At 42.0% G+C, this 14,741-nt stretch overlaps 1 long non-coding RNA gene across 3 annotated transcripts in view; it reads right to left on the bottom strand.

The window, feature by feature from the left end:
• LOC116663549 overlaps positions 1-13,650 on the bottom strand; it is a 35,875-nt gene extending 22,225 nt beyond the window's left edge. For all 3 annotated transcript variants that reach the window (XR_004319724.1, XR_004319725.1, XR_004319727.1), the window contains exon 1: positions 12,653-13,650. This is a non-coding gene — a long non-coding RNA (uncharacterized LOC116663549). The remainder of the gene's footprint in view (positions 1-12,652) is intronic.
• Between the last annotated feature and the right edge of the window lie 1,091 nt (positions 13,651-14,741).

The raw sequence follows: 14,741 nt of genomic DNA, 5'->3' as shown, positions 1-14,741 counted from the left end.
AAAGGGACATTGGGCAGGGTCACTGGGTCTGGACACTAAGATGAGTTCTATTCGACTCAGTCAAGGTGCTCCTTTCCAGAGCCTTCTTCCGTCACGTCGAGACTCCGGGCTGGGGAGGAGGCAGAGATAATGCAAGCCTGAAATGGCAAGAGCTATGTCAAAAAATGAAAAGGGAACTCTAGCCCTGGTCATGTAAAGATCACAATTACTGAAACTGACTGCAGGAGAGTGTCTCTCAGTGAGGTTCTGAGGGGCCTGCTTTAATAAGTTGCTAAGACCTAGCTTCAGTTAGCTCAGGGTTTGTATAAAGACGATTAATTTCTGTAAAGCCCTTGGACAAATGTTGCTGTGTTAATTGCGCTAGCGGCCCCTTCTGCAGTCTGCATCCCACTTAGCCGTGCCTGGTCGACGCTCTGTCACACACCAGGTCACCAGATTGCTCAAGCATGCTTCTGGGCTAACATCAACCACAGACATCTATGGCCAGCCTGGAATATGCCAGGCCGGGTGAGGTAGGGATGGCCCGGATCATTAACCCACGTGCACTGCTGTGACTTGCCTGAGGCCACCCGTATCAAGAGCAGATGTCTGGGACGAGACAGAGGTCTGATCAGCCAGGGGCCAGCGCTCTCTCTGCCAGCCTCTAAGTCGGCACACATTCTGCACCAAGGAGTTTGGCTGACTACTTCCTGCCGTGGACTGAGTAACTCCCCCCTCCACCCACGGACACTAATAACTTTGCCTGCAGTTAGCAGAGCTCTGGTCTGGGCTCCAGGGGTCCCAGGCCAAGCCCACTGCACTCTTCCCACACTTTGCAGGTATTCAGCTGTACCTGCCAGCCAGGTACCCTGTGGGAGAACAGAGAATTGTATAGGGAAAAACAAATCTGACTCCATGTTAGATCTGTTCCTTTAGCTCTAACCCTGTGCTCTGTTTCCTGAGCTGAGTCATGCTGCTTCTGCACCTTTTGTAAAAGAATGTTGCCTAGAGCCTGAAATAGACAGGACAGCCCATTTTCAAGGCTCTGACCTTTAAGGGTATTAACACTTTCCCATTCATATAGAGATAAAACGTTGCAAAACAGAGGATAACATTTGTCTTGTTGGAGGTTTGCAGGGACACCATGACCTGACCTGCGCGGACAGCTGCAAGAACAAAGGATTCCAACACCAAGAAGTTTGCAACAGTCAACCACATCCTGTCCCCTTTTTGTATAAAATGAGCCTAAATTCTGACTTGAGGAAGATGGTTCTCCAGGACATTAGTCTGTCATCTTCTCGGTCTGCTGGCTTTCTGAATAAAGTTGTTATTCCTTGTCCCAACACCTCATCTCCCGATTTATTGGCCTGTTGTGCAGCAAGCAGAACAAGTTTAGACTCGGTAACAAAAGGAGACAGGAGAGGGCTAACAGTCCCTAGATATCCATCCTCTTTCTGATTCATTCAGACACAGAACCTTCCAATAACCACCACCTAGAAACCACAGTCTGACCCACATTTTCTGCTCTGGATGGACATGTGGCCCACATGGCACCACATGGCCTCATGGAATGTAAGCAGTGTGGAGGTGCACAACTTCCAGAGCAGTCCCTTGAAAGGAAGTTGCTGGCCCTCTGCTCCTCCTCCCCCTCTCTTGGGCAGGAATGGAAATGTGGGGATGGAGGGGGACAGCTTGGACCATGAGAGTGAAGATAGGTCCCCAGGGAACAGTGAGCAACAAGACAGAAAGGACCTGGGTGACTTCTCAGAGTGAAGCCTGCACGGCCCCCACCAGGACTCTCACTAGCTGCTCCCTTTGCCTTCCATGCTCATCCCAAGATCTCTCCAGGATTCCCTCACTTCTTTCCCATCTCTGATCACAAGGAGACCCCATCCGTGAAAGGACACCCCACCTTCTATCACATTCCTGCCCCTCACCCTGCTTTCTTCTTTTTCATTGCAGTTAACACCACTCACCATGCTACTTACAGGGTAAGTGTGCAATAGCATTATGTCTTTAAAAACTGTACATACCTTATTTTAAAAATACTTTATTTCAGGATTGGAAGGAAGATGGCAGAGTCGGAAAATCTGAGCTCACCTCCTCCCATGGGCACACCAAAATTACAATTATTTACAGAGCAACTAATAATGAGAAGGATCAAAATCTAGCAGAAAGGATCTCTACAACTAAAGATATAAGGAAGGAAGCACAATGAGATGGGTATGAGAGGTGGAGACATGGTACAGTCAAGACCCACATCCCAAGGTGAGCCACCCACAAATGAGGGGTTAATTACAACTACAGAGGTTCTCCCCAAGCAGGCAGGGGTCTGAGCCCCACCCAGGCTCCCCAGCCTGGGGGCCCTGCACTGGGAAGATGAGCTCCCTGGACATTTGGCTTTGAAGGCCAGCAGGACTTACATTCAGGAGACGTTGAGGAGTATGGAAAATAAGGGATTCCGTTCCTAAAGAGCTCACACAAAATCTCACACACTCGAGGACCCAAGGCAAAAGCCACTCTCCATGGTCAGGAAACAAAACCAACCTATCAAACACACATAAATAAAAATAGCAAATTAGGCAAAAATGAGGGAACAAAGGAACACGTTCCAAATAAAGAAACAAGGTAAAACTCCAGAAGGAGAACTAAGTGAAGTGGAGAGAGGCAATCTACCCGAGAAAGATTTCAGGGTAATGATTGTAAAGATCATCAAAGAACTCAGGAGAAGAATGGATAAGCAGAGTGAGAAATTATAAGTTTTTAACAAAGAATTATAAAATATAAAGAAGAATAAAACAGAGATGAAAAAACAGTAACTAAAACTTTAAAATACCCTAGAAGGGAATCAACAGTAGATTAGATGATACAGAGAAATGGATCAGTGAGCTGGAAGACAGAGGAGTGGAAATCACTGAAGGCACACAGAAAAAAAAAAAATAATAAACAGATATGAGGATAGTTTAAGAGATTTCTGGGTCAACATTATGTGCACAAATATTCATGTTATAAGGGTCCCAGAAGAAGGGAGAGAGAAAGGGACAGGATACATGTTTAAAGACATAATAGCTGATAACTTCCCTAACCTGGAAAAGGATACATACAGACATCCAGGTTCAGAAATCACAGAGAGTCCCAAACAGGATCAACCCAAAGAGGACCATACCAAGATACATTGTAGTTAGAATGGTAAAAATAAAAGATAAGAAGAGTACGTAAAAAGCAGCAAGGGAAAAACAACAAGTAACATACAAGGAAACTCCCATAAGGCTGTCAGCTGACTTTTCAGCAGAAACTCTGCAGGCCAGAAGGGAGTGACATGATATATTTAAAGCGATGAAAAGGAAAAACCTACAACCAAGAATACTCTACCTGGCAAGGCTTTCACTCAGATTTGACAGAGAGATCGAAGTTTTACAGTCAAGCATCAGCTAAAAGAGTTCAGTACCGCCAAAAGAGCTTTACCAAAAAATGTTAAAAGGCATTTCTCTAAGTGAAAAAGAAAAGGCACACACACACACACACACACACACACCAAAGAAAAACACGAATTATGAAAGGATAAAGCTCATCAGTAAAGGCAAATATACAGTAAAGGTGGTAAGTCCACCACATACAAAGATAGTAAGAAAGTTAAAAGACAAAAGTAATAAAATCATCTGTATCTGCAATAACTAGTTAAGGGATATGCAAAACAAAAAGGTGTAAAATATGATGTCAAGTACAGTAAGTATGGGAGGGGAAGTAGAAGTAAAAATGCAGAATTGTTAAAAATTTTTTAACATTTTTTTATTGAGTAATAGTCATTTTACAATGTTGTGTCAAACTCCAGCGTAGAGCACAATTTTTCAGTTATACATGAACATACATATTAAAATGTTTTCTTTTAATTTAAGAGATCAGCAACCTAACATGATCACGTATATGTATAAATAGATTGCAATATATAAACTTCATGGTAATCACAAACCAAAAATCAATAGTAGATATAGACATAGAAATGAGAAAGAAACCCAAATATTAACACTAAGATTGTCATCAAATCACTAGGAAAGACAGCAAAAGAAGAAGAAATGAACAAAAAAGAACTACAAAAACAACCCCAAAACAAAATTAACAAAATGGCAATAAGTACACACCTATATGTGTAAATGGACTAAACGCTCCAATCAAAAGACATAGTTTGGCTGAATGCATAGAAAAACAGGACCTGTATGTACGCTGCCTACAAGAGACTCACTTCAGATCTAAAGACACACACAGACTGAAAGGGGATGGAAAAAGCTATTCTATGACAGTGGAAACAGAAAGAAGACTGAGGTAGCAATACTTATAACAGACAAAATAGACTTTAAAACAAAGACTGTAACAAGAGACAAAGAAGAACATTTTGTGTCTTATACATATTATTCCACCATCTTCTGGAGACGTATGTATCTGATAGGAAGTGGCTGTCCATCTGAAATTTTTCCTTCATGCTTAAGACTTTCATTTATGGTAGATTTTAGGATTTTCACCTTTCATTTCCTGTTCTACAGTTCCACCATGATGTTTCTAGATGTCTTGTTTTCAGTTTTCCTGCTTAAGTCTTGATGTGCTCCGTCAATGTTAAGACCTGTCTATCTCCTTCAAAAAACTGTCACTTTCTCATGCTTTGTCTTGCTTCAAGAGTTTCTATTAGAGCTCTCCTTCAGCTTTTCACTCTAGCTCCATGTGTCTCAAGTGATCCTTCTCTCTCTTTCTGTATAAGATTCTGAGAGATTCCATTAGCTGTTTCTTCCTATTCACTAATTGTCTCTTCAGTTACATTGAGACTACTGAAGCATTTATCTATTGAAGGCGTCATTTCCTTTCATTTTAATGACTGTATATTTAATTTCTAGATTTATCATTTGGTCCCTTTCCTTAGTTGTCTGTCCAATTTCATAAATGGTCTTCCTTTGCTTATAGAGTGTCCCCTTTTCTTTGTCTTACTTGACATTTACCTACACTTGCTTCCTCAGTAAAAACTCCCATTTTTTTCATATACTTCCTCTCTTTCATGGCATTAGGTATCCTCATTTACTCTGAATTTTAGCCTGCGAATTCATCTTCATCAGGAGGTAAGTTCTATAGGAATCCAGGGCATCTCCTGAGCTGTAAAGATGTCCCTATGGGTGACATAACATTTGCTTCCATCAGAACTTTATAGTTTCAAGAGGTCAAATTCTGCAATGGCTTCTTGTGTTTTGTTTTCTTTTGTTTTTAGCATAGATGGTGTAAAATGTAGCCCCACACCTCTCTGTGGCAGAGGCTTGGATTTTATTTTCTCAAAGGTGACTTTTTCTACTACATTCCATCATGGTTGGCTCTTCCCGTGCTACAACCCTGGGCTAGACTGTCCCTTTCCATGTAAATTTCCACCTGGAGCAGAGTTCCAACTCCCACAGTGTCTGAGGCTGTGAGCCTTCTTTACACAGCCTTAAAACCCTCTCCAGAGGTGTCAATTCAGTCCCTTAGAGCTCTGCAGCTTCAATATTGATTCTCCTTTATGGCTGTGATGTCCCTCTTTGTTTATGGCTCCTGGTGATTTCTCTCAATTCTTAAATGGAAATTTGGCTTTTTATAAAAATGTCTTCATGTCATCTATCTTGTCTAAATGAGCTTAGACTTGTAGTCAAGATAATAAGCTGACATCTCTACGTTGATATCTACAGACATCTGAACCTCTTCCCCAACCACAACCTGGCCTCCGTCAGTCTTCCGTATTTCAGCAAATGACACCAACAGTCACCAGTTGCTTGGAGCAGGAGGCAGAAAAGAGTGCTCAGTTTTAGTTTGTCCAATGCTTTGACCAGAAATTTGAGCTCAATAAACAGTGGTTGCCATTGACTGTGCTGTCAATCAGCCCACCTTTCTTATGATCCTGAGTGATGCTGTGCATCATCCCACTTTTAAGATGACAGGCCACACTTGCAGTGTGCTGGAATCTCTGGTCAGCCAGCCCAGGGTGAGCATTCAGAAAAATGAACAAGATTAAGCAGGGGTTCCTCAACTTCAAGAAATGCTGTTGGTTCCTAGTAATCACATTACATTTTCTAGATTACCACAGCCAGGTATTTAATCTCACTAGAAATCATCAAACTCCCTGATCTATAACTTCTAAAATCTATTTGTACCCTCCTTTTAAAGACTGATAGAATATAAACCTTCTGGCATCTTCTGAAAACCCTTCCTTGCTCTGAGCTTTATCACTAGTTATCAATGGTGGTTTTATGATCCTACTGATTTCCTTATTCTGAGCCCTGATTTGTCTTGCTCTGAGCCTCATTTAGGCTGAGTCCTCTGCCTCTTAACCATGTTGCATCCCTGCTTTCCATTTTGTAAGTTTTGCTTTTTTAACAAAATTGTGGCAGTAAAACAGGAATTGAGACATTTTGCTTTCTCTCCATCACCTTCTAATGTTACACCATATGCCATCAACAGTTGGACTCTGTCAACAAAACTTTTGAAATCCTTTTAAAAAATATCTATAACATATTTTTCATTTATGAAATTCTCCTATCTTCCACCTCCATTAGAATCTTATTCCAGATTTGTGCCATGCTTTGACATTTTTTTCTTTTTTTAACATTTTTTATTGATTTATAATCATTTTACAATATTGTGTCAAATTCCAGTGTAGAGCACAATTTTTCAGATATACATGAACATATATATATTCATTGTCACTTTTTTTTTCTCTGTGAGCTACCATAGGATCTTGTATATATTTCCCTGTGCTATACAGTAGGACCTTGTTGTTTATCTCTTTTATATATAATACTTAATATCTACAAATCTCAAACTCCCAATTTATCCCCTCCCACCTCCTTCCCTCTTCCACAGAAACCAACAGCAATCTCTAATTTGAAAAGATACATACACCACAATGTTCATAGCAGCACTATATACGATAACTAAGACATGGAAGCAACCTAGATGTCCACTGACAGATGACTGGATAAAGAAGCTGTGGTATATTTATACAATGGAATACTACTCAGCCATAAAAAAGAATAAAATAATGCCATTTGTAGCAACATGGATGGACCTGGAGATCGTCACTCTAAGTGAAGTAAGCCAGAAAGAGAAAGAAAAATACCATGAGATATCACTTATATGTGGACTCTTAAAAAAAAGGACAGAAGTAAACTTATTGATAGAACAGAAACAGACTCACAGACATTCCTATGACTTTCAAAATCAAGGATAGTCTGACAACTCTACAGTCCATTTTTCCACCCATGTTCTCACTCTTTACCACCAAATTTATTCATCAAACTGCATACTTGACCTCTCCATTTGGATTCTAACAAACATCTCAATCCCTTCCCCCAACAGCACCTGGCCTCCTTGCCTTCCCCTTTTAGCAAACAGTATCCACAATCAACCAGTAGCTCAAAGCAAAATCCTAGAGTCAGTCTTGTGACCACTTTCCCCTGTATTGTACATCCAATCCATCAGCTAATCCTGCCACCTCCACCTTCAAAAAGAGTTCCAAAGTCCAATATTCTTTTCACCTTATATCTTACCTTGACCAACGTGATAGTGTCCTATGCAGGGTCCCTGACTCCGCTTTCTTCCTGTAATCCGTTCTCCACACAGGAAGGCTTTTCCCACATTTCCCCCAGACCCCAGACGGACCTTTCAGTCTGCCTTCCCAGCTCCTGGAAGTCTTCCAGTCATAGTGGGCTGTTTTGCCCTCTGCCTGGAATATTCTTTCCAATACAGTACATCTTCCTCACCTCACGCAGATCTCAGCTCAAGAATCACGTCCTTAGAGAAAGCTAAAATCACAAGCCCTGTCTATGCCCTTATTTCTTCATAGCTCTTGTCACTAGCTCGTATATAATCACATTACACATTATTTGTTTCCCTATTTGTGTCTGTCCCACCACTAGAAAGTAAGCTACCTGAGGGCAGGGGCTTTGCCATTCCCTGCTCTTCAGGTCCCAGGCTCATTGTTCCATCATCTGCTGGTTTCTAGGATGGTCTTGGAATGCGTGATACATCTTATGTCTTGATTCTTCACATGAAAACTGATTTTTTTTTTCATTCTTGTAAGCTCTTATATCTTTGCCCCTAGAGTTTGGAAAAGTTATTAGTTTCTATTTTTAGCTATTATGTAGATTTTTTCAATTTGGAAACTCATGCCACTCACCTCCAGAAAAATATATTGACTTCTCTAATGAGTTTGTTCCCACTGTTTTCTGTTCTTTCTGGAAATGCTGTTCTTCTTAACTTGGACTTCCTGAATTCATCCTATAATTTGCTTGTCTTTTTTTTTTTTTCCAATAATATCCAGGATTCTTTATTTTCTCTGTATATGCCTTTTAAAAGTAGTCTCCTGTTCCTTCACAGATAAAACATCTACTCTCACCTGTCTGTTAATACTGATATATTTTTGTTCTCCCTAAAGAGTCTGTTTCTTTCTTGTTGAGTTTGTCTCATTTTATTTTTTCTGCTTTTTCCGTTTCTTTATCTTGCTTCTTTGACATCTCATGTTGTCTTCAAAGATCTTGAGACCCTTGATTAATATTTTTCTGAGTGTGATTATTAAGTCACAGATTTTATCTGTGTGGTATGATTCAATACTTTGCAATTATTATTTTGGGGGGGTAGAGAAAAGTCGATGGGTGCTCTCTGTGTCAGAATCTCATTGGCTGTCTTCCCTGGCGAAGATGTAACTTGAACATATCCTACAGGAAACCCCATTATCAGTATCTTTAGGTTTTTATTTCTCTTGAGCTGGTCAGAATCTTCAGCGAATGCTCTTCTGCCTTGAGAGGAGAAGCCAGTTGTCGGAACCCAGGATGGAGAGGCATGCAAATGTTCTCTCATGTCCCCTGCTGTCTGTTTCACACCTCTGCTCTCAGCCGGATTTGCTATCCAGTCCAGAGACCCTCTATTTTATCCTCTCCACAGATTAAACCTCAGTTTCTTCCCAGGGTTGGGGGATCAGTTGCCCCATTGCAAAGACTTGGGAGGAGATCCGGGACATTATCTGCCTCTCAAATAGATCTGCAATCATTTCCCTTGGTTTTATAGATTTCCAGAGGCACCTTATGCTGCAAATTCTTTGGCCTTTGGGGGATTCTACTTTGTAAACCAGGTTGCTTTTTGGTTTTTTTGTTTTTTACTTCTGCCAGTGAAAAATTCAATTTTCTCAGCTGAGCTACATCACTTGCCACTCACCATCTGTTTTCCAGTTCCCCAAATTTTGTTATTTGAGTCCTTATAGGATTTTGCCTTTTTAAAATGTTCCCTTTTGAAGTACAATATGAAAAATAAAGAAGATTGCATATATCATAAGAGTAGATCTTAATCAATGTTCAAAAATAAAACACGATCTTATAACCAGTTCCCACATCACAAAACAGAACATTACCAGGATCCCAGAAGACCCCTTTAGGCGACCTTTCAGTCTCAGTCTCCCTCCTCACAATGGTCTCCACTCTCCTGACTTCCCTAACAACGCAGATGAGTGTTTCCCTTTTTTTTTTTAACTTTATGTACATGGAATGATGCAGTACAGATTCTTTCTTGTCTGGCTTTTTTCACTCCGCGTTTTGTTTGTGGCATTAATCCATAATGTAAAATGTAGCTAGTTCATTCCCACTGCTGTATATATGGTTCATTTCTCCACTGTACAAATGAACCAGCAATTTACTTACCCACTTTTGATGGACACCTGGTAGTTTCCAATGTGGGACCTACTGTTGATAGAAATATTCTTGTGCATGTTTTTGGTAAACATATGTATGCATTTCTGCTACGTATATGCCTAGGAGTGAAACTGTTGTGTCATAGGAGATATATATAGACAGAGAGACAGAGACAGAGAGAGATAGCGTGCTTTATATATATGAGGCAATATATATAGAGAGAGAGAGAAGGAGAGAGATAGAGAGAGTGTGCTTTAGCAGAGACCATCATTCTGTTTTCCAGATTGTTTGTATCCACTGACACTCCTACCAGCTGTGTATGAGAATTCTGGCTGTTCTATTTCATTATTAGCATCTCTTTTCACTGTAAACTTTCTAGTGGGTGTTTCTGCATTTAAAAAATTCTTCTACTGTCATTTTCATGAGGATCGAAAAGGAAGTAGACTTCATTGTGTCAATTAGAAAGCCAGTCAAGGCTTTCATTTAACCAAAACACCAATTTGATCACGTCTCTCACCGTTACTAAAACCTTTCAGTGGTTCTCAGAATAAATTTCAAATTTCTTTCCTTGAGCTGTCCCTGGATAGCTCCATCGCATCTTTTCCATGGATGTGGGTATAACTATAGAGAACATCGTGTAATTTACCAAACATGTGCTCTTTTAGGCAGCTCTGTCTGCAATTGCAGTAATTGTCTCTTCTTCTTCAGTTACTTTTTCCAGCCTAGTTACTCCACCGCCACCAACAAGAACCACACCTCCAGAACATCTGCCTTGAGTGCCCACCAGGTGCCCTCCTCTGTATCTCTCTGTCACCCTTTGATTTCTTCTGTCAGGGCACTTATCATAGAATGATCTCTTGTCTCTCCTCCCCAATGCCTGGGCAGCTCACCAAGAGGAAGAACTGTCTTACTTCATTTTGTAGCAACAACACCCAACACCGTGCCCCAGACAGGACACTAAACAAGTGGTCCTTTCATTCTTTCATTCATTCATTCATTCATTCATTCAGTTACCTACTCAACAAATATTTAATAAGGACCTGCCATGTGCCAGGCTCTGTTCCAAGCAAAGGGTGAAGCAACAAGAAAAACCTCTGTCCTCAGAGGCTGAAGGTAAGCAGGTAAACACAGAGAGAAATAGCAGACAACTTCCCATCCAGCCCCCTGGCCCCTCTGAGGACACACATTTCTGCCCGTCCTGCTCCAGTGACACGACTCCTCTGTCCTATGTCTGTCCCAGGGCCTCTGCTCTGGCCCCTCCCTGGCCTCCACCCCCAATATCGCCGGGTGGGTGGAACCTTTTCAGCATTCAGATTTCAGCTTTAAATGTCAGCCCCTCAGAGGGCTACTCCTTGACCACAAAGTCAGTCTCTATCACAGCATACTCTTTTAATTCTCTACATAAAATACACAGCTATCTGATATCTTTATTGTACATCTGGGGGTTTTGTTGGTTTGTCTTCTTTTTCCCCTAAACAAGCTACATGAGGCTTTTTTTTTTTATGTTTTAACAGTTCAATTCCTTTATCCCACATAATAGGGCTTGGCAAATAGTAGGTGCTCAATATATTGACAAACTGAGTGAATCAATGAGTTCACCGAAGGAAAATTAGAAATGGAAGAATTTCAGAAAGGAAAGCTCACTTCCACAACCCAGCAATTGTATTCTTAGCGATTTACCCAAGAGCGAAGAAAACATGGTCACTAAAATGCTTTTCTGTGAATGGTCACAGCAAGTTTATCCCTAACAGGCAAAAACTGGAAGCAGTCCGACTGACCGCCAAGAGGAAAATGATAAATAAGCAAGTGTGTTCTATCCAAACAATGAACTACCACCTGGCAAGAAGAAAGGAGGAACCTACTGAGAGGAGCAAGCGGGGTACCAGTCTGATGGCTTGAAGCGATGCGAGATGCTTTCAGAACACTGGGAATGTGCCACGTCTCGACCGTGGTTATGAACACCTGGTGTGCACATCTATCAAAGTTACTGAACCATATTCTTTTTTTTTTTTTTATTTTCTAAAATTTATTTTAAATAACCCATTTGGTACTTTTGGGGGGAGCCATGTAAAAATTGTATGTACACTTAAAAGCTTCCTATCAAAGAACAGAATGCGTGTTTCCACTAATCTTTAGTGATGTTTTAAGTTTTCTTTTTCTCCTCCTTACGTATTTCTTTTTTTTATTCTTATTTTCCATTGAAGTGTAGTTGATTTACAATGTTAGTTTCACGTGTACAGCAAAGCGATTCAGTTATATATATATGTACATATTTTTTTTCAGATACTTTTCCATTACAGCTCATTACAAGAAACTGAATATAGTTCCCTGTGCTGTAGAGTAGGTCCTTGTTATTTATCTATCTTGTATGTAGTAATGTGTATCTGCTAATCCTAGACTCCTAATCTATCTCTCCCCCATACTTCTCCCCCCTGGTTTCTATGTTCTACCCTCCTCACACATTTCTTGCTAAGTTTATTCTTAGTGTGGCCCATCTTTTCTGCTGTGATTGATTGATTGATTTTATTGAAGTATAATTGATTGACACTGTTGTGTTAGTCTCTGGTGTACAACGTGGTGATTCAGTTAATATATACACACATTCTTTTTCATTTCATAGGTTGTTACAAAGTATTGAAAATAGTTCCTTGTGCTATACAGTAGGTCCTTGTTGTTTATCTATTTTGTATATAGTGGTTTGTGTCTGCTAATCCCAAACTTAAATGGGTACTTTTTTAGCACTGTAAAATATACTTCAAATGTTTAATTAATTAATTAATATTAACATTAATTAATTAAACATTAATTAATGGATGGATTAAATTTTGATGAATGCATTAAAATTTTAATTTTTAAAAAATTTTTAATTAATTTAGTTAATTTAAAATTGAACTATTTTCAAAGGAAAATTTGAGAATTATTGCACATCTCATCTCCGCTCTCACACTCAGCCTTATTTGAAACTTATCTTCAACCTAAAATCTTACCTTACGATGTCCTGGTCTGCCTGAGAAGTCCGCCCCACGCAGGCTTGGGCTGACTTCTCCACCCCACGCGGTAGGAGTCACAGTGTCACCATCAGGTTTGCAGCCCCAGCAGCTCCTGCCTTATCAGATTCCCAGGGTCCAATCTACCAATGGACAGGAGTCCAGGACCTCAACCGGCACACTTGGGCCCTCACAGCGGACTCTGCAGGACCTCCCATTGCCAATAACTACAGTCAGTCAGAGCTCGCCCTGCAAGCAGCTGCGTGTCCTGGGCAGATGACACAAGCCCGCACTCCTCAGAGTGCAATCAGCAGACCGCCAGCATCTTCACCTCCGGGACGTTTGTCAGGGCTGCAGAGTCCCGTCCTGGCCCAGACCTGCTGACTCAGAACCTGCACCACGACGTGACCCTGGGGTGACGGGGATGGACACTAGAGTTTGAGAGGCGCCGAGCTACCCTTTCTGAGCTTCAGAGTTCTCTGTAAATGGTAACAATCCTGCTGACCTTTCCAGTTTACAGGAAGACTGAGCGAAGTCACACCACAAAGCCACCAGCTCAAGGGCTGTCACTTAGTCGGATTCAATGAATGGCCCCTTCCTGCCTCCTGGCCCCTTCCCCAGTCATTTCCAGCCAGCCTCAGGCCTGCTTAGTAAAGAGATTTGCCAGCAAATCTGAACGGCCACCCTGGACAGCAGGGTAACGGACTTCACGGAGCTGGGAACACCACTGGGACCTCCAGAGCACACGAACGTCTCCCGGGCCTCTCCTCCGTCCAACTGTGCTGATATATTTCCATGTTAATCAGAAGACGGCATTTCCAATTGCGTCATCATCCCCAAGTGTCACCACTCTCTGAAGATAAAAATTAGATCTTGGTCCCTGAAACTTATCATTAGGCATCTGCCTGCCAACCCGAAGACATGGACACATCCCAGATGGGCCGCAGAGCTGCGAACCATAAAGAAAACACGGGACATCCTCTTCCTGTCTTCCGCGATTTCCCCTCCCCTTATCCTCTCTCTCTTTTTATCCTCCTCCTCCGGTTCCAGCACCTCCCCTCTCTGGGGAACCACTTCCCCTCCAGGGAACTGCCATTAGCTCACAGGCAGGGTAAAGATGGATCGGACCCAGCTGCTGGCCGGTGAATGGGCGGCTTCGCAGTGGCCTCGCTGTGACTGCAGCCCAGGGAAAGCCTTGCAGGCTGACAGGGAGCAGCAGCGCCAGTCATCCCTGCACAGCCTGCCAGGTGCGCCTATCCCGGGGGCTCCCCGAGCATGCCCAGAGTGCTCCCTTTGTGCTGAATAATTCACTAGACACTCTACGCACAGTCACCACTTAATGCTCCAAACCACTCTAGGGCCAGAAGAAGAGATCCCTGCTGTACAGGTGACGAAAGAGTAGGAAACTAACTAAAAACAAAGGCTTCCATGATGCTAAACCTGTTTGCTGATTGATTCTGACTTCAAATTCTTGCAACTTGTTTTTCTCTTTTCTCAGACTAACCCCCATCTCTGCTTCACTTGCTCAACTGCTTTGGTGCTAAACAGTCCCCAGCCTTTCCATGACACACTCCACTCCCTAGACAACCTTTACCCAGAATAGCTTATCCTTTAAGCCAGAAGCTGTGTTCTAGAGAGGTGGTCATGGGCTGATAGCCTCAGAAGAATGAACAGACCCTCTGGAGTTTCTCCATGACTCCAGGTGAATTCATCAAGATTAAGAAAAATACAGCACCCCGGAAAACACCCTGATGGTTGCCACCTTTCTGTTCTGCTCAGCTTTTCCATAAAACCTCAGGATGCCAACCCCGAGATGAATTCGCAGTCTCTGAGGCGTCAGCCTGCTGTGACTCCCCTCTGCCTGGCAAAGCAGTAAAGCAACTCTTCTCTAATTCTCCCAGAACTCTGCTCCCAAGTCTCAATTTGATTATTGCCGTACAGAGGCCCGTTTTTCGGCAACAATGAGACCCCAGGGAGGAGACATGGCCCAAATGCACAGATGGCAAGAGGTGATTTGGTGTCTTGCACAGCTGGGTCCTAACCAGGAACTCAAAATGAGGGCCAGGCTATACCAGGCTGAGGGGGTCAG

This window comes from Camelus ferus, chromosome 5, assembly GCF_009834535.1.
Source record: "Camelus ferus isolate YT-003-E chromosome 5, BCGSAC_Cfer_1.0, whole genome shotgun sequence".
NCBI lineage: Eukaryota > Metazoa > Chordata > Mammalia > Artiodactyla > Camelidae > Camelus > Camelus ferus.
Note: the sequence above shows the minus strand (reverse complement) of the source record. Positions and strands in the feature narration are given on the sequence as shown.